The 16,381-nt window shown below is 40.0% G+C and overlaps 39 non-coding genes across 39 annotated transcripts; all 39 read right to left on the bottom strand.

The window, feature by feature from the left end:
• Positions 1-357: 357 nt before the first annotated feature.
• Positions 358-429, bottom strand: trnaq-cug. The gene has a single exon. It is a non-coding gene; the product is annotated as a tRNA-Gln (tRNA).
• A 116-nt stretch (positions 430-545) lies between these two features.
• On the bottom strand, positions 546-617 carry trnaq-uug. Its single transcript has one exon. It is a non-coding gene; the product is annotated as a tRNA-Gln (tRNA).
• A 116-nt stretch (positions 618-733) lies between these two features.
• On the bottom strand, positions 734-805 carry trnaq-uug. The gene has a single exon. It is a non-coding gene; the product is annotated as a tRNA-Gln (tRNA).
• Positions 806-1,147: 342 nt separating this feature from the next.
• Positions 1,148-1,219, bottom strand: trnaq-uug. Its single transcript has one exon. It is a non-coding gene; the product is annotated as a tRNA-Gln (tRNA).
• A 592-nt stretch (positions 1,220-1,811) lies between these two features.
• trnaq-cug lies at positions 1,812-1,883 on the bottom strand. Its single transcript has one exon. It is a non-coding gene; the product is annotated as a tRNA-Gln (tRNA).
• A 115-nt stretch (positions 1,884-1,998) lies between these two features.
• trnaq-uug lies at positions 1,999-2,070 on the bottom strand. The gene has a single exon. It is a non-coding gene; the product is annotated as a tRNA-Gln (tRNA).
• A 585-nt stretch (positions 2,071-2,655) lies between these two features.
• Positions 2,656-2,727, bottom strand: trnaq-cug. The gene has a single exon. It is a non-coding gene; the product is annotated as a tRNA-Gln (tRNA).
• A 116-nt stretch (positions 2,728-2,843) lies between these two features.
• On the bottom strand, positions 2,844-2,915 carry trnaq-uug. Its single transcript has one exon. It is a non-coding gene; the product is annotated as a tRNA-Gln (tRNA).
• Positions 2,916-3,505: 590 nt separating this feature from the next.
• On the bottom strand, positions 3,506-3,577 carry trnaq-cug. Its single transcript has one exon. It is a non-coding gene; the product is annotated as a tRNA-Gln (tRNA).
• A 117-nt stretch (positions 3,578-3,694) lies between these two features.
• trnaq-uug lies at positions 3,695-3,766 on the bottom strand. Its single transcript has one exon. It is a non-coding gene; the product is annotated as a tRNA-Gln (tRNA).
• A 584-nt stretch (positions 3,767-4,350) lies between these two features.
• On the bottom strand, positions 4,351-4,422 carry trnaq-cug. Its single transcript has one exon. It is a non-coding gene; the product is annotated as a tRNA-Gln (tRNA).
• Positions 4,423-4,538: 116 nt separating this feature from the next.
• On the bottom strand, positions 4,539-4,610 carry trnaq-uug. Its single transcript has one exon. It is a non-coding gene; the product is annotated as a tRNA-Gln (tRNA).
• Positions 4,611-5,194: 584 nt separating this feature from the next.
• Positions 5,195-5,266, bottom strand: trnaq-cug. The gene has a single exon. It is a non-coding gene; the product is annotated as a tRNA-Gln (tRNA).
• A 116-nt stretch (positions 5,267-5,382) lies between these two features.
• trnaq-uug lies at positions 5,383-5,454 on the bottom strand. Its single transcript has one exon. It is a non-coding gene; the product is annotated as a tRNA-Gln (tRNA).
• A 585-nt stretch (positions 5,455-6,039) lies between these two features.
• On the bottom strand, positions 6,040-6,111 carry trnaq-cug. Its single transcript has one exon. It is a non-coding gene; the product is annotated as a tRNA-Gln (tRNA).
• Positions 6,112-6,227: 116 nt separating this feature from the next.
• Positions 6,228-6,299, bottom strand: trnaq-uug. Its single transcript has one exon. It is a non-coding gene; the product is annotated as a tRNA-Gln (tRNA).
• Positions 6,300-6,890: 591 nt separating this feature from the next.
• trnaq-cug lies at positions 6,891-6,962 on the bottom strand. Its single transcript has one exon. It is a non-coding gene; the product is annotated as a tRNA-Gln (tRNA).
• Positions 6,963-7,077: 115 nt separating this feature from the next.
• On the bottom strand, positions 7,078-7,149 carry trnaq-uug. Its single transcript has one exon. It is a non-coding gene; the product is annotated as a tRNA-Gln (tRNA).
• A 592-nt stretch (positions 7,150-7,741) lies between these two features.
• Positions 7,742-7,813, bottom strand: trnaq-cug. Its single transcript has one exon. It is a non-coding gene; the product is annotated as a tRNA-Gln (tRNA).
• Positions 7,814-7,925: 112 nt separating this feature from the next.
• trnaq-uug lies at positions 7,926-7,996 on the bottom strand. The gene has a single exon. It is a non-coding gene; the product is annotated as a tRNA-Gln (tRNA).
• A 116-nt stretch (positions 7,997-8,112) lies between these two features.
• On the bottom strand, positions 8,113-8,184 carry trnaq-uug. Its single transcript has one exon. It is a non-coding gene; the product is annotated as a tRNA-Gln (tRNA).
• Positions 8,185-8,530: 346 nt separating this feature from the next.
• trnaq-uug lies at positions 8,531-8,602 on the bottom strand. The gene has a single exon. It is a non-coding gene; the product is annotated as a tRNA-Gln (tRNA).
• A 591-nt stretch (positions 8,603-9,193) lies between these two features.
• trnaq-cug lies at positions 9,194-9,265 on the bottom strand. Its single transcript has one exon. It is a non-coding gene; the product is annotated as a tRNA-Gln (tRNA).
• A 116-nt stretch (positions 9,266-9,381) lies between these two features.
• Positions 9,382-9,453, bottom strand: trnaq-uug. Its single transcript has one exon. It is a non-coding gene; the product is annotated as a tRNA-Gln (tRNA).
• A 582-nt stretch (positions 9,454-10,035) lies between these two features.
• trnaq-cug lies at positions 10,036-10,107 on the bottom strand. Its single transcript has one exon. It is a non-coding gene; the product is annotated as a tRNA-Gln (tRNA).
• A 116-nt stretch (positions 10,108-10,223) lies between these two features.
• Positions 10,224-10,295, bottom strand: trnaq-uug. Its single transcript has one exon. It is a non-coding gene; the product is annotated as a tRNA-Gln (tRNA).
• Positions 10,296-10,883: 588 nt separating this feature from the next.
• trnaq-cug lies at positions 10,884-10,955 on the bottom strand. The gene has a single exon. It is a non-coding gene; the product is annotated as a tRNA-Gln (tRNA).
• A 116-nt stretch (positions 10,956-11,071) lies between these two features.
• On the bottom strand, positions 11,072-11,143 carry trnaq-uug. The gene has a single exon. It is a non-coding gene; the product is annotated as a tRNA-Gln (tRNA).
• A 582-nt stretch (positions 11,144-11,725) lies between these two features.
• On the bottom strand, positions 11,726-11,797 carry trnaq-cug. Its single transcript has one exon. It is a non-coding gene; the product is annotated as a tRNA-Gln (tRNA).
• A 116-nt stretch (positions 11,798-11,913) lies between these two features.
• Positions 11,914-11,985, bottom strand: trnaq-uug. Its single transcript has one exon. It is a non-coding gene; the product is annotated as a tRNA-Gln (tRNA).
• Positions 11,986-12,571: 586 nt separating this feature from the next.
• On the bottom strand, positions 12,572-12,643 carry trnaq-cug. The gene has a single exon. It is a non-coding gene; the product is annotated as a tRNA-Gln (tRNA).
• Positions 12,644-12,759: 116 nt separating this feature from the next.
• On the bottom strand, positions 12,760-12,831 carry trnaq-uug. Its single transcript has one exon. It is a non-coding gene; the product is annotated as a tRNA-Gln (tRNA).
• Positions 12,832-13,414: 583 nt separating this feature from the next.
• Positions 13,415-13,486, bottom strand: trnaq-cug. Its single transcript has one exon. It is a non-coding gene; the product is annotated as a tRNA-Gln (tRNA).
• Positions 13,487-13,602: 116 nt separating this feature from the next.
• Positions 13,603-13,674, bottom strand: trnaq-uug. The gene has a single exon. It is a non-coding gene; the product is annotated as a tRNA-Gln (tRNA).
• Positions 13,675-14,261: 587 nt separating this feature from the next.
• Positions 14,262-14,333, bottom strand: trnaq-cug. Its single transcript has one exon. It is a non-coding gene; the product is annotated as a tRNA-Gln (tRNA).
• Positions 14,334-14,449: 116 nt separating this feature from the next.
• trnaq-uug lies at positions 14,450-14,521 on the bottom strand. The gene has a single exon. It is a non-coding gene; the product is annotated as a tRNA-Gln (tRNA).
• A 584-nt stretch (positions 14,522-15,105) lies between these two features.
• trnaq-cug lies at positions 15,106-15,177 on the bottom strand. Its single transcript has one exon. It is a non-coding gene; the product is annotated as a tRNA-Gln (tRNA).
• Positions 15,178-15,293: 116 nt separating this feature from the next.
• trnaq-uug lies at positions 15,294-15,365 on the bottom strand. The gene has a single exon. It is a non-coding gene; the product is annotated as a tRNA-Gln (tRNA).
• A 584-nt stretch (positions 15,366-15,949) lies between these two features.
• Positions 15,950-16,021, bottom strand: trnaq-cug. The gene has a single exon. It is a non-coding gene; the product is annotated as a tRNA-Gln (tRNA).
• Positions 16,022-16,381: the final 360 nt, after the last annotated feature.

The raw sequence follows: 16,381 nt of genomic DNA, 5'->3' as shown, positions 1-16,381 counted from the left end.
ATACTCTGTGACGGGTTCAGATTTTACTGTCCTTGGTTCACCGGAAAAACAGATCAAATATTTTCTGGCCAGAAACGGTATCAACTGGGCTACCCTACCATGCATCCACTTGGAAATCCACATATTTCCAACACGAATGATGTGATGAGTGTGAACAAAATATGAAACATTGTCAGTTCTTTGTGGGGCAGCAAGTTTTCAATTAAAAAACGTACCAGGGACTCATAGTATGCATTTACCGTAGGCTAGCCATTCGTGCGTAACAAGAGTGCTTATAGACTCCCACCCACTTGTTTCTTTCACGCACAACTATTTTAAAGTTGACAGGGAAGGAGTGTGTCACTGCAAAATCAAGGTAGGTCCTACCGAGATTTGAACTCAGATCGCAGGATTCAGAGTCCTGAGTGCTAACCATTACACCATAGAACCCCATACAGAGTAATTATTGTAGAGTTCTGATATTCCTGTTATTTGTACACCGGATAAACAGCAGATTATGAGATTATTGGTTGGCCATGTGAATAATTCAGCACAAAAAAACAGGAAGGTTCTAACGAGATTTGAACTCGGATCACTGGATTCAAAGTCCAGAGTGCTAACCATTACACCATAGAACCTCATACAGAGTAATTATTGTAGAGTTCCGATTTTCCTGTCCTTAGTACAGCGGATAAACAGCAGATTATGAGATTATTGGTTGGCCATGTGAATAATTCAGCACAAAAAAACAGGAAGGTTCTACCGAGATTTGAACTCGGATCACTGGATTCAAAGTCCAGAGTGCTAACCATTACACCATAGAACCATATTATAAGTCCAAATGGAAATTGAAAAAAAAAATCTGCGTTTAATTTGCAACAGCGGACTGTCGTTTCTTCACGTGTTGCAAATACTTTCAACTGACAACAATATTTGGACAGCTATATTCTAGTTCCACGAGGCAAATTAATTGACATGGTAGGATCATCCAAGATTTAAACTCGGATTGTAGGATTCAGAGTCCTGAGTGATAACCTTTACAGCATAGAACCCCTTACAGAGTAATAAGTGTAGAGTTCCAATTTTCCTGTCATTTTTACACCGGATAAACAGCAGATTATGAGATTATTGGTTGGCCATGTGAATAATTCAGCACAAAAAAACAGGAAGGTTCTACCGAGATTTGAACTCGGATCACTGGATTCAAAGTCCAGAGTGCTAAACATTACACCATAGAACCATATTCTAAATCCAAATGGAAATTGAAAAAAAAAAATCTGCGTTTAATTTGCAACAGCGGACTGTCGTTCCTTCACGTGTTGCAAATACTTTCAACTGACAACAATATTTGGACAGCTATATTCTAGTTCCACGAGGCAAATTAATTGACATGGTAGGATCGTCCAAGATTTAAACTCGGATTGTAGGATTCAGAGTCCTGAGTGATAACCTTTACAGCATAGAACCCTGTACTCAATACTCTGTGACGGGTTCAGATTTTACTGTCCTTGGTTCACCGGAAAAACAGATCAAATATTTTCTGGCCAGAAACGGTATCAACTGGGCTACCCTACCATGCATCCACTTGGAAATCCACATATTTCCAACACGAATGAAGTGACGAGTGTGAACAAAATATGAAACATTGTCAGTTCTTTGTGGGGCAGCAAGTTTTCAATTAAAAACGTACCAGGGACTCATAGTATGCATTTACCGTAGGCTAACCATTTGTGCGTAACAAGAGTGCTTATCGACTCCCACCCACTTGTTTCTTTCACGCACAACTATTTTAAAGTTGACAGGGGAGGAGTGTGTCACTGCAAAATCATGGAAGGTCCTACCGAGATTTGAACTCGGATCGCAGGATTCAGAGTCCTGAGTGCTAACCATTACACCATAGAACCTCATACAGAGTAATTATTGTAGAGTTCCGATTTTCCTGTCCTTAGTACAGCGGATAAACAGCAGATTATGAGATTATTGGTTGGCCATGTGAATAATTCAGCACAAAAAACAGGAAGGTTCTACCGAGATTTGAACTCGGATCACTGGATTCAAAGTCCAGAGTGCTAACCATTACACCATAGAACCATATTATAAATCCAAATGGAAATTGAAAAAAAAAATCTGCGTTTAATTTGCAACAGCGGACTGTCGTTCCTTCACGTGTTGCAAATACTTTCAACTGACAACAATATTTGGACAGCTATATTCTAGTTCCACGAGGCAAATTAATTGACATGGTAGGATCGTCCAAGATTTAAACTCGGATTGTAGGATTCAGAGTCCTGAGTGATAACCTTTACAGCATAGAACTCAATACTCTGTGACGGGTTCAGATTTTACTGTCCTTGGTTCACCGGAAAAAAATATCAAATATTTTCTGGCCAGAAACGGTATCAACTGGGCTACCCTACCATGCATCCACTTGGAAATCCACATATTTCCAACACGAATGAAGTGATGAGTGTGAACAAAATATGAAACATTGTCAGTTCTTTGTGGGGCAGCAAGTTTTCAATTAAAAAACGTACCAGGGACTCATAGTATGCATTTACCGTAGGCTAACCATTCGTGCGTAACAAGAGTGCTTATCGACTCCCACCCACTTGTTTCTTTCACGCACAACTATTTTAAAGTTGACAGGGGAGGAGTGTGTCACTGCAAAATCAAGGTAGGTCCTACCGAGATTTGAACTCGGATCGCAGGATTCAGAGTCCTGAGTGCTAACCATTACACCATAGAACCCCATACAGAGTAATAATTGTAGAGTTCCGATTTTCCTGTCATTAGTACACCGGATAAACAGCAGATTATGAGATTATTGGTTGGCCATGTGAATAATTCAGCACAAAAAAATAGGAAGGTTCTACAGAGATTTGAACTCGGATCACTGGATTCAAAGTCCAGAGTGCTAACCATTACACCATAGAACCATATTCTAAATCCAACTGGAAATTGAAAAAAAAATCTGCGTTTAATTAGCAACAGCGGACTGTCGTTCCTTCACGTGTTGCAAATACTTTCAACTGACAACAATATTTGGACAGCTATATTCTAGTTCCACGAGGCAAATTAATTGACATGGTAGGATTGTCCAAGATTTAAACTCGGATTGTAGGATTCAGAGTCCTGAGTGATAACCTTTACAGCATAGAACCCTGTACTCAATACTCTGTGACGGGTTCAGATTTTACTGTCCTTGGTTCACCGGAAAAAAATATCAAATATTTTCTGGCCAGAAACGGTATCAACTGGGCTACCCTACCATGCATCCACTTGGAAATCCACATATTTCCAACACGAATGAAGTGATGAGTGTGAACAAAATATGAAACATTGTCAGTTCTTTGTGGGGCAGCAAGTTTTCAATTAAAAAACGTACCAGGGACTCATAGTATGCATTTACCGTAGGCTAACCATTTGTGCGTAACAAGAGTGCTTATCGACTCCCACCCACTTGTTTCTTTCACGCACAACTATTTTAAAGTTGACAGGGAGGAGTGTGTCACTGCAAAATCAAGGTAGGTCCTACCGAGATTTGAACTCGGATCGCAGGATTCAGAGTCCTGAGTGCTAACCATTACACCATAGAACCCCATACAGAGTAATTATTGTAGAGTTCCGATTTTCCTGTCCTTTTGTACACCGGATAAACAGCAGATTATGAGATTATTGGTTGGCCATGTGAATAATTCAGCACAAAAAAACAGGAAGGTTCTACCGAGATTTGAACTCGGATCACTGGATTCAAAGTCCAGAGTGCTAACCATTACACCATAGAACCATATTAAATCCAAATGGAAATTGAAAAAAAAAAAATCTGCGTTTAATTTGCAACAGCGGACTGTCGTTCCTTCACGTGTTGCAAATACTTTCAACTGACAACAATATTTGGACAGCTATATTCTAGTTCCACGAGGCAAATTAATTGACATGGTAGGATCGTCCAAGATTTAAACTCGGATTGTAGGATTCAGAGTCCTGAGTGATAACCTTTACAGCATAGAACTCAATACTCTGTGACGGGTTCAGATTTTACTGTCCTTGGTTCACCGGAAAAAAGATCAAATATTTTCTGGCCAGAAACGGTATCAACTGGGCTACCCTACCATGCATCCACTTGGAAATCCACATATTTCCAACACGAATGAAGTGACGAGTGTGAACAAAATATGAAACATTGTCAGTTCTTTGTGGGGCAGCAAGTTTTCAATTAAAAAACGTACCAGGGACTCATAGTATGCATTTACCGTAGGCTAACCATTTGTGCGTAACAAGAGTGCTTATCGACTCCCACCCACTTGTTTCTTTCACGCACAACTATTTTAAAGTTGACAGGGGAGGAGTGTGTCACTGCAAAATCATGGAAGGTCCTACCGAGATTTGAACTCGGATCGCAGGATTCAGAGTCCTGAGTGCTAACCATTACACCATAGAACCTCATACAGAGTAATTATTGTAGAGTTCCGATTTTCCTGTCCTTAGTACAGCGGATAAACAGCAGATTATGAGATTATTGGTTGGCCATGTGAATAATTCAGCACAAAAAAACAGGAAGGTTCTACCGAGATTTGAACTCGGATCACTGGATTCAAAGTCCAGAGTGCTAACCATTACACCATAGAACCATATTATAAGTCCAAATGGAAATTGAAAAAAAAATCTGCGTTTAATTTGCAACAGCGGACTGTCGTTCCTTCACGTGTTGCAAATACTTTCAACTGACAACAATATTTGGACAGCTATATTCTAGTTCCACGAGGCAAATTAATTGACATGGTAGGATCGTCCAAGATTTAAACTCGGATTGTAGGATTCAGAGTCCTGAGTGATAACCTTTACAGCATAGAACTCAATACTCTGTGACGGGTTCAGATTTTACTGTCCTTGGTTCACCGGAAAAACAGATCAAATATTTTCTGGCCAGAAACGGTATCAACTGGGCTACCCTACCATGCATCCACTTGGAAATCCACATATTTCCAACACGAATGAAGTGATGAGTGTGAACAAAATATGAAACATTGTCAGTTCTTTGTGGGGCAGCAAGTTTTCAATTAAAAAACGTACCAGGGACTCATAGTATGCATTTACCGTAGGCTAACCATTTGTGCGTAACAAGAGTGCTTATCGACTCCCACCCACTTGTTTCTTTCACGCACAACTATTTTAAAGTTGACAGGGGAGGAGTGTGTCACTGCAAAATCATGGAAGGTCCTACCGAGATTTGAACTCGGATCGCAGGATTCAGAGTCCTGAGTGCTAACCATTACACCATAGAACCCCATACAGAGTAATTATTGTAGAGTTCCGATTTTCCTGTCATTTGTACACCGGATAAACAGCAGATTATGAGATTATTGGTTGGCCATGTGAATAATTCAGCACAAAAAAACAGGAAGGTTCTACCGAGATTTGAACTCGGATCACTGGATTCAAAGTCCAGAGTGCTAACCATTACACCATAGAACCATATTATAAGTCCAAATGGAAATTGAAAAAAAAAATCTGCGTTTAATTTGCAACAGCGGACTGTCGTTCCTTCACGTGTTGCAAATACTTTCAACTGACAACAATATTTGGACAGCTATATTCTAGTTCCACGAGGCAAATTAATTGACATGGTAGGATCGTCCAAGATTTAAACTCGGATTGTAGGATTCAGAGTCCTGAGTGATAACCTTTACAGCATAGAACTCAATACTCTGTGACGGGTTCAGATTTTACTGTCCTTGGTTCACCGGAAAAAAATATCAAATATTTTCTGGCCAGAAACGGTATCAACTGGGCTACCCTACCATGCATCCACTTGGAAATCCACATATTTCCAACACGAATGAAGTGACGAGTGTGAACAAAATATGAAACATTGTCAGTTCTTTGTGGGGCAGCAAGTTTTCAATTAAAAAACGTACCAGGGACTCATAGTATGCATTTACCGTAGGCTAACCATTTGTGCGTAACAAGAGTGCTTATCGACTCCCACCCACTTGTTTCTTTCACGCACAACTATTTTAAAGTTGACAGGGGAGGAGTGTGTCATTGCAAAAGCAAGGTAAGTCCTACCGAGATTTGAACTCGGATCGCAGGATTCAGAGTCCTGAGTGCTAACCATTACACCATAGAACCTCATACAGATTAATTATTGTAGAGTTCCAATTTTCCTGTCATTTTTACACCGGATAAACAGCAGATTATGAGATTATTGGTTGGCCATGTGAATAATTCAGCACAAAAAAACAGGAAGGTTCTACCGAGATTTGAACTCGGATCACTGGATTCAAAGTCCAGAGTGCTAACCATTACACCATAGAACCATATTCTAAATCCAAATGGAAATTGAAAAAAAAAATCTGCGTTTAATTTGCAACAGCGGACTGTCGTTCCTTCACGTGTTGCAAATACTTTCAACTGACAACAATATTTGGACAGCTATATTCTAGTTCCACGAGGCAAATTAATTGACATGGTAGGATTGTCCAAGATTTAAACTCGGATTGTAGGATTCAGAGTCCTGAGTGATAACCTTTACAGCATAGAACCCTGTACTCAATACTCTGTGACGGGTTCAGATTTTACTGTCCTTGGTTCACCGGAAAAAAAATCAAATATTTTCTGGCCAGAAACGGTATCAACTGGGCTACCCTACCATGCATCCACTTGGAAATCCACATATTTCCAACACGAATGAAGTGATGAGTGTGAACAAAATATGAAACATTGTCAGTTCTTTGTGGGGCAGCAAGTTTTCAATTAAAAAACGTACCAGGGACTCATAGTATGCATTTACCGTAGGCTAACCATTCGTGCGTAACAAGAGTGCTTATCGACTCCCACCCACTTGTTTCTTTCACGCACAACTATTTTAAAGTTGACAGGGGAGGAGTGTGTCACTGCAAAATCAAGGTAGGTCCTACCGAGATTTGAACTCGGATCGCAGGATTCAGAGTCCTGAGTGCTAACCATTACACCATAGAACCCCATACAGAGTAATTATTGTAGAGTTCCGATTTTCTGTCATTAGTACACCGGATAAACAGCAGATTATGAGATTATTGGTTGGCCATGTGAATAATTCAGCACAAAAAAACAGGAAGGTTCTACAGAGATTTGAACTCGGATCACTGGATTCAAAGTCCAGAGTGCTAACCATTACACCATAGAACCATATTCTAAATCCAAATGGAAATTGAAAAAAAAAATCTGTGTTTAATTTGCAACAGCGGACTGTCGTTCCTTCACGTGTTGCAAATACTTTCAACTGACAACAATATTTGGACAGCTATATTCTAGTTCCACGAGGCAAATTAATTGACATGGTAGGATTGTCCAAGATTTAAACTCGGATTGTAGGATTCAGAGTCCTGAGTGATAACCTTTACAGCATAGAACCCTGTACTCAATACTCTGTGACGGGTTCAGATTTTACTGTCCTTGGTTCACCGGAAAAACAGATCAAATATTTTCTGGCCAGAAACGGTATCAACTGGGCTACCCTACCATGCATCCACTTGGAAATCCACATATTTCCAACACGAATGATGTGATGAGTGTGAACAAAATATGAAACATTGTCAGTTCTTTGTGGGGCAGCAAGTTTTCAATTAAAAAACGTACCAGGGACTCATAGTATGCATTTACCGTAGGCTAGCCATTCGTGCGTAACAAGAGTGCTTATAGACTCCCACCCACTTGTTTCTTTCACGCACAACTATTTTAAAGTTGACAGGGAAGGAGTGTGTCACTGCAAAATCAAGGTAGGTCCTACCGAGATTTGAACTCAGATCGCAGGATTCAGAGTCCTGAGTGCTAACCATTACACCATAGAACCCCATACAGAGTAATTATTGTAGAGTTCTGATATTCCTGTCCTACACCGGATAAACAGCAGATTATGAGATTATTGGTTGGCCATGTGAATAATTCAGCACAAAAAAACAGGAAGGTTCTACGAGATTTGAACTCGGATCACTGGATTCAAAGTCCAGAGTGCTAACCATTACACCATAGAACCTCATACAGAGTAATTATTGTAGAGTTCCGATTTTCCTGTCCTTAGTACAGCGGATAAACAGCAGATTATGAGATTATTGGTTGGCCATGTGAATAATTCAGCACAAAAAAACAGGAAGGTTCTACCGAGATTTGAACTCGGATCACTGGATTCAAAGTCCAGAGTGCTAACCATTACACCATAGAACCATATTATAAGTCCAAATGGAAATTGAAAAAAAAAAAAAATCTGCGTTTAATTTGCAACAGCGGACTGTCGTTCCTTCACGTGTTGCAAATACTTTCAACTGACAACAATATTTGGACAGCTATATTCTAGTTCCACGAGGCAAATTAATTGACATGGTAGGATCGTCCAAGATTTAAACTCGGATTGTAGGATTCAGAGTCCTGAGTGATAACCTTTACAGCATAGAACCCCTTACAGAGTAATAAGTGTAGAGTTCCAATTTTCCTGTCATTTTTACACCGGATAAACAGCAGATTATGAGATTATTGGTTGGCCATGTGAATAATTCAGCACAAAAAAACAGGAAGGTTCTACCGAGATTTGAACTCGGATCACTGGATTCAAAGTCCAGAGTGCTAAACATTACACCATAGAACCATATTCTAAATCCAAATGGAAATTGAAAAAAAAATCTGCGTTTAATTTGCAACAGCGGACTGTCGTTCCTTCACGTGTTGCAAATACTTTCAACTGACAACAATATTTGGACAGCTATATTCTAGTTCCACGAGGCAAATTAATTGACATGGTAGGATCGTCCAAGATTTAAACTCGGATTGTAGGATTAAGAGTCCTGAGTGATAACCTTTACAGCATAGAACCCTGTACTCAATACTCTGTGACGGGTTCAGATTTTACTGTCCTTGGTTCACCGGAAAAACAGATCAAATATTTTCTGGCCAGAAACGGTATCAACTGGGCTACCCTACCATGCATCCACTTGGAAATCCACATATTTCCAACACGAATGAAGTGACGAGTGTGAACAAAATATGAAACATTGTCAGTTCTTTGTGGGGCAGCAAGTTTTCAATTAAAAAACGTACCAGGGACTCATAGTATGCATTTACCGTAGGCTAACCATTTGTGCGTAACAAGAGTGCTTATCGACTCCCACCCACTTGTTTCTTTCACGCACAACTATTTTAAAGTTGACAGGGGAGGAGTGTGTCACTGCAAAATCATGGAAGGTCCTACCGAGATTTGAACTCGGATCGCAGGATTCAGAGTCCTGAGTGCTAACCATTACACCATAGAACCTCATACAGAGTAATTATTGTAGAGTTCCGATTTTCCTGTCCTTAGTACAGCGGATAAACAGCAGATTATGAGATTATTGGTTGGCCATGTGAATAATTCAGCACAAAAAAACAGGAAGGTTCTACCGAGATTTGAACTCGGATCACTGGATTCAAAGTCCAGAGTGCTAACCATTACACCATAGAACCATATTATAAGTCCAAATGGAAATTGAAAAAAAAAATCTGCGTTTAATTTGCAACAGCGGACTGTCGTTCCTTCACGTGTTGCAAATACTTTCAACTGACAACAATATTTGGACAGCTATATTCTAGTTCCACGAGGCAAATTAATTGACATGGTAGGATCGTCCAAGATTTAAACTCGGATTGTAGGATTCAGAGTCCTGAGTGATAACCTTTACAGCATAGAACTCAATACTCTGTGACGGGTTCAGATTTTACTGTCCTTGGTTCACCGGAAAAAAGATCAAATATTTTCTGGCCAGAAACGGTATCAACTGGGCTACCCTACCATGCATCCACTTGGAAATCCACATATTTCCAACACGAATGAAGTGATGAGTGTGAACAAAATATGAAACATTGTCAGTTCTTTGTGGGGCAGCAAGTTTTCAATTAAAAAACGTACCAGGGACTCATAGTATGCATTTACCGTAGGCTAACCATTTGTGCGTAACAAGAGTGCTTATCGACTCCCACCCACTTGTTTCTTTCACGCACAACTATTTTAATTGACAGGGGAGGAGTGTGTCACTGCAAAATCAAGGTAGGTCCTACCGAGATTTGAACTCGGATCGCAGGATTCAGAGTCCTGAGTGCTAACCATTACACCATAGAACCCCATACAGAGTAATTATTGTAGAGTTCCAATTTTCCTGTCATTAGTACACCGGATAAACAGCAGATTATGAGATTATTGGTTGGCCATGTGAATAATTCAGCACAAAAAAACAGGAAGGTTCTACCGAGATTTGAACTCGGATCACTGGATTCAAAGTCCAGAGTGCTAACCATTACACCATAGAACCATATTAAATCCAAATGGAAATTGAAAAAAAAATCTGCGTTTAATTTGCAACAGCGGACTGTCGTTCCTTCACGTGTTGCAAATACTTTCAACTGACAACAATATTTGGACAGCTATATTCTAGTTCCACGAGGCAAATTAATTGACATGGTAGGATTGTCCAAGATTTAAACTCGGATTGTAGGATTCAGAGTCCTGAGTGATAACCTTTACAGCATAGAACCCTGTACTCAATACTCTGTGACGGGTTCAGATTTTACTGTCCTTGGTTCACCGGAAAAACAGATCAAATATTTTCTGGCCAGAAACGGTATCAACTGGGCTACCCTACCATGCATCCACTTGGAAATCCACATATTTCCAACACGAATGAAGTGATGAGTGTGAACAAAATATGAAACATTGTCAGTTCTTTGTGGGGCAGCAAGTTTTCAATTAAAAAACGTACCAGGGACTCATAGTATGCATTTACCGTAGGCTAACCATTTGTGCGTAACAAGAGTGCTTATCGACTCCCACCCACTTGTTTCTTTCACGCACAACTATTTTAAAGTTGACAGGGAGGAGTGTGTCACTGCAAAATCAAGGTAGGTCCTACCGAGATTTGAACTCAGATCGCAGGATTCAGAGTCCTGAGTGCTAACCATTACACCATAGAACCCCATACAGAGTAATTATTGTAGAGTTCCGATTTTCCTGTTATTTGTACACCGGATAAACAGCAGATTATGAGATTATTGGTTGGCCATGTGAATAATTCAGCACAAAAAAACAGGAAGGTTCTACCGAGATTTGAACTCGGATCACTGGATTCAAAGTCCAGAGTGCTAACCATTACACCATAGAACCATATTAAAGTCCAAATGGAAATTGAAAAAAAAATCTGCGTTTAATTTGCAACAGCGGACTGTCGTTCCTTCACGTGTTGCAAATACTTTCAACTGACAACAATATTTGGACAGCTATATTCTAGTTCCACGAGGCAAATTAATTGACATGGTAGGATTGTCCAAGATTTAAACTCGGATTGTAGGATTCAGAGTCCTGAGTGATAACCTTTACAGCATAGAACTCAATACTCTGTGACGGGTTCAGATTTTACTGTCCTTGGTTCACCGGAAAAACAGATCAAATATTTTCTGGCCAGAAACGGTATCAACTGGGCTACCCTACCATGCATCCACTTGGAAATCCACATATTTCCAACACGAATGAAGTGACGAGTGTGAACAAAATATGAAACATTGTCAGTTCTTTGTGGGGCAGCAAGTTTTCAATTAAAAAACGTACCAGGGACTCATAGTATGCATTTACCGTAGGCTAACCATTTGTGCGTAACAAGAGTGCTTATCGACTCCCACCCACTTGTTTCTTTCACGCACAACTATTTTAAAGTTGACAGGGAGGAGTGTGTCACTGCAAAATCATGGAAGGTCCTACCGAGATTTGAACTCGGATCGCAGGATTCAGAGTCCTGAGTGCTAACCATTACACCATAGAACCTCATACAGAGTAATTATTGTAGAGTTCCGATTTTCCTGTCCTTAGTACAGCGGATAAACAGCAGATTATGAGATTATTGGTTGGCCATGTGAATAATTCAGCACAAAAAAACAGGAAGGTTCTACCGAGATTTGAACTCGGATCACTGGATTCAAAGTCCAGAGTGCTAACCATTACACCATAGAACCATATTATAAGTCCAAATGGAAATTGAAAAAAAAATCTGCGTTTAATTTGCAACAGCGGACTGTCGTTCCTTCACGTGTTGCAAATACTTTCAACTGACAACAATATTTGGACAGCTATATTCTAGTTCCACGAGGCAAATTAATTGACATGGTAGGATCGTCCAAGATTTAAACTCGGATTGTAGGATTCAGAGTCCTGAGTGATAACCTTTACAGCATAGAACCCTCAATACTCTGTGACGGGTTCAGATTTTACTGTCCTTGGTTCACCGGAAAAACAGATCAAATATTTTCTGGCCAGAAACGGTATCAACTGGGCTACCCTACCATGCATCCACTTGGAAATCCACATATTTCCAACACGAATGAAGTGATGAGTGTGAACAAAATATGAAACATTGTCAGTTCTTTGTGGGGCAGCAAGTTTTCAATTAAAAAACGTACCAGGGACTCATAGTATGCATTTACCGTAGGCTAACCATTTGTGCGTAACAAGAGTGCTTATCGACTCCCACCCACTTGTTTCTTTCACGCACAACTATTTTAAAGTTGACAGGGGAGGAGTGTGTCACTGCAAAATCATGGAAGGTCCTACCGAGATTTGAACTCGGATCGCAGGATTCAGAGTCCTGAGTGCTAACCATTACACCATAGAACCTCATACAGAGTAATTATTGTAGAGTTCCGATTTTCCTGTCCTTAGTACAGCGGATAAACAGCAGATTATGAGATTATTGGTTGGCCATGTGAATAATTCAGCACAAAAAAACAGGAAGGTTCTACCGAGATTTGAACTCGGATCACTGGATTCAAAGTCCAGAGTGCTAACCATTACACCATAGAACCATATTATAAGTCCAAATGGAAATTGAAAAAAAAATCTGCGTTTAATTTGCAACAGCGGACTGTCGTTCCTTCACGTGTTGCAAATACTTTCAACTGACAACAATATTTGGACAGCTATATTCTAGTTCCACGAGGCAAATTAATTGACATGGTAGGATCGTCCAAGATTTAAACTCGGATTGTAGGATTCAGAGTCCTGAGTGATAACCTTTACAGCATAGAACTCAATACTCTGTGACGGGTTCAGATTTTACTGTCCTTGGTTCACCGGAAAAAAATATCAAATATTTTCTGGCCAGAAACGGTATCAACTGGGCTACCCTACCATGCATCCACTTGGAAATCCACATATTTCCAACACGAATGAAGTGACGAGTGTGAACAAAATATGAAACATTGTCAGTTCTTTGTGGGGCAGCAAGTTTTCAATTAAAAAACATACCAGGGACTCATAGTATGCATTTACCGTAGGCTAACCATTTGTGCGTAACAAGAGTGCTTATCGACTCCCACCCACTTGTTTCTTTCACGCACAACTATTTTAAAGTTGACAGGGAGGAGTGTGTCACTGCAAAATCATGGAAGGTCCTACCGAGATTTGAACTCGGATCGCAGGATTCAGAGTCCTGAGTGCTAACCATTACACCATAGAACCTCATACAGAGTAATTATTGTAGAGTTCCGATTTTCCTGTCCTTAGTACAGCGGATAAACAGCAGATTATGAGATTATTGGTTGGCCATGTGAATAATTCAGCACAAAAAAACAGGAAGGTTCTACCGAGATTTGAACTCGGATCACTGGATTCAAAGTCCAGAGTGCTAACCATTACACCATAGAACCATATTATAAGTCCAAATGGAAATTGAAAAAAAAAATCTCTGCGTTTAATTTGCAACAGCGGACTGTCGTTCCTTCACGTGTTGCAAATACTTTCAACTGACAACAATATTTGGACAGCTATATTCTAGTTCCACGAGGCAAATTAATTGACATGGTAGGATCGTCCAAGATTTAAACTCGGATTGTAGGATTCAGAGTCCTGAGTGATAACCTTTACAGCATAGAACTCAATACTCTGTGACGGGTTCAGATTTTACTGTCCTTGGTTCACCGGAAAAAAATATCAAATATTTTCTGGCCAGAAACGGTATCAACTGGGCTACCCTACCATGCATCCACTTGGAAATCCACATATTTCCAACACGAATGAAGTGACGAGTGTGAACAAAATATGAAACATTGTCAGTTCTTTGTGGGGCAGCAAGTTTTCAATTAAAAAACATACCAGGGACTCATAGTATGCATTTACCGTAGGCTAACCATTTGTGCGTAACAAGAGTGCTTATCGACTCCCACCCACTTGTTTCTTTCACGCACAACTATTTTAAAGTTGACAGGGGAGGAGTGTGTCACTGCAAAATCATGGAAGGTCCTACCGAGATTTGAACTCGGATCGCAGGATTCAGAGTCCTGAGTGCTAACCATTACACCATAGAACCTCATACAGAGTAATTATTGTAGAGTTCCGATTTTCCTGTCCTTAGTACAGCGGATAAACAGCAGATTATGAGATTATTGGTTGGCCATGTGAATAATTCAGCACAAAAAAACAGGAAGGTTCTACCGAGATTTGAACTCGGATCACTGGATTCAAAGTCCAGAGTGCTAACCATTACACCATAGAACCATATTATAAGTCCAAATGGAAATTGAAAAAAAAAATCTGCGTTTAATTTGCAACAGCGGACTGTCGTTCCTTCACGTGTTGCAAATACTTTCAACTGACAACAATATTTGGACAGCTATATTCTAGTTCCACGAGGCAAATTAATTGACATGGTAGGATCGTCCAAGATTTAAACTCGGATTGTAGGATTCAGAGTCCTGAGTGATAACCTTTACAGCATAGAACTCAATACTCTGTGACGGGTTCAGATTTTACTGTCCTTGGTTCACCGGAAAAAAATATCAAATATTTTCTGGCCAGAAACGGTATCAACTGGGCTACCGTACCATGCATCCACTTGGAAATCCACATATTTCCAACACGAATGAAGTGACGAGTGTGAACAAAATATGAAACATTGTCAGTTCTTTGTGGGGCAGCAAGTTTTCAATTAAAAAACATACCAGGGACTCATAGTATGCATTTACCGTAGGCTACCATTTGTGCGTAACAAGAGTGCTTATCGACTCCCACCCACTTGTTTCTTTCACGCACAACTATTTTAAAGTTGACAGGGGAGGAGTGTGTCACTGCAAAATCATGGAAGGTCCTACCGAGATTTGAACTCGGATCGCAGGATTCAGAGTCCTGAGTGCTAACCATTACACCATAGAACCTCATACAGAGTAATTATTGTAGAGTTCCGATTTTCCTGTCCTTAGTACAGCGGATAAACAGCAGATTATGAGATTATTGGTTGGCCATGTGAATAATTCAGCACAAAAAAACAGGAAGGTTCTACCGAGATTTGAACTCGGATCACTGGATTCAAAGTCCAGAGTGCTAACCATTACACCATAGAACCATATTATAAGTCCAAATGGAAATTGAAAAAAAAAATCTGCGTTTAATTTGCAACAGCGGACTCTCGTTCCTTCACGTGTTGCAAATACTTTCAACTGACAACAATATTTGGACAGCTATATTCTAGTTCCACGAGGCAAATTAATTGACATGGTAGGATCGTCCAAGATTTAAACTCGGATTGTAGGATTCAGAGTCCTGAGTGATAACCTTTACAGCATAGAACTCAATACTCTGTGACGGGTTCAGATTTTACTGTCCTTGGTTCACCGGAAAAAATATCAAATATTTTCTGGCCAGAAACGGTATCAACTGGGCTACCGTACCATGCATCCACTTGGAAATCCACATATTTCCAACACGAATGAAGTGACGAGTGTGAACAAAATATGAAACATTGTCAGTTCTTTGTGGGGCAGCAAGTTTTCAATTAAAAAACATACCAGGGACTCATAGTATGCATTTACCGTAGGCTAACCATTTGTGCGTAACAAGAGTGCTTATCGACTCCCACCCACTTGTTTCTTTCACGCACAACTATTTTAAAGTTGACAGGGGAGGAGTGTGTCACTGCAAAATCATGGAAGGTCCTACCGAGATTTGAACTCGGATCGCAGGATTCAGAGTCCTGAGTGCTAACCATTACACCATAGAACCTCATACAGAGTAATTATATTATTATTATATTATAAGTCCAAATGGAAATTGAAAAAAAAATCTGCGTTTAATTTGCAACAGCGGACTCTCGTTCCTTCACGTGTTGCAAATACTTTCAACTGACAACAATATTTGGACAGCTATATTCTAGTTCCACGAGGCAAATTAATTGACATGGTAGGATCGTCCAAGATTTAAACTCGGATTGTAGGATTCAGAGTCCTGAGTGATAACCTTTACAGCATAGAACCCTGTACTCAATACTCTGTGACGGGTTCAGATTTTACTGTCCTTGGTTCACCGGAAAAACAGATCAAATATTTTCTGGCCAGAAACGGTATCAACTGGGCTACCCTACCA

This window comes from Oncorhynchus gorbuscha, unplaced genomic scaffold (genome assembly GCF_021184085.1).
Source record: "Oncorhynchus gorbuscha isolate QuinsamMale2020 ecotype Even-year unplaced genomic scaffold, OgorEven_v1.0 Un_scaffold_2207, whole genome shotgun sequence".
Taxonomy (NCBI): domain Eukaryota; kingdom Metazoa; phylum Chordata; class Actinopteri; order Salmoniformes; family Salmonidae; genus Oncorhynchus; species Oncorhynchus gorbuscha.
Note: the sequence above shows the minus strand (reverse complement) of the source record. Positions and strands in the feature narration are given on the sequence as shown.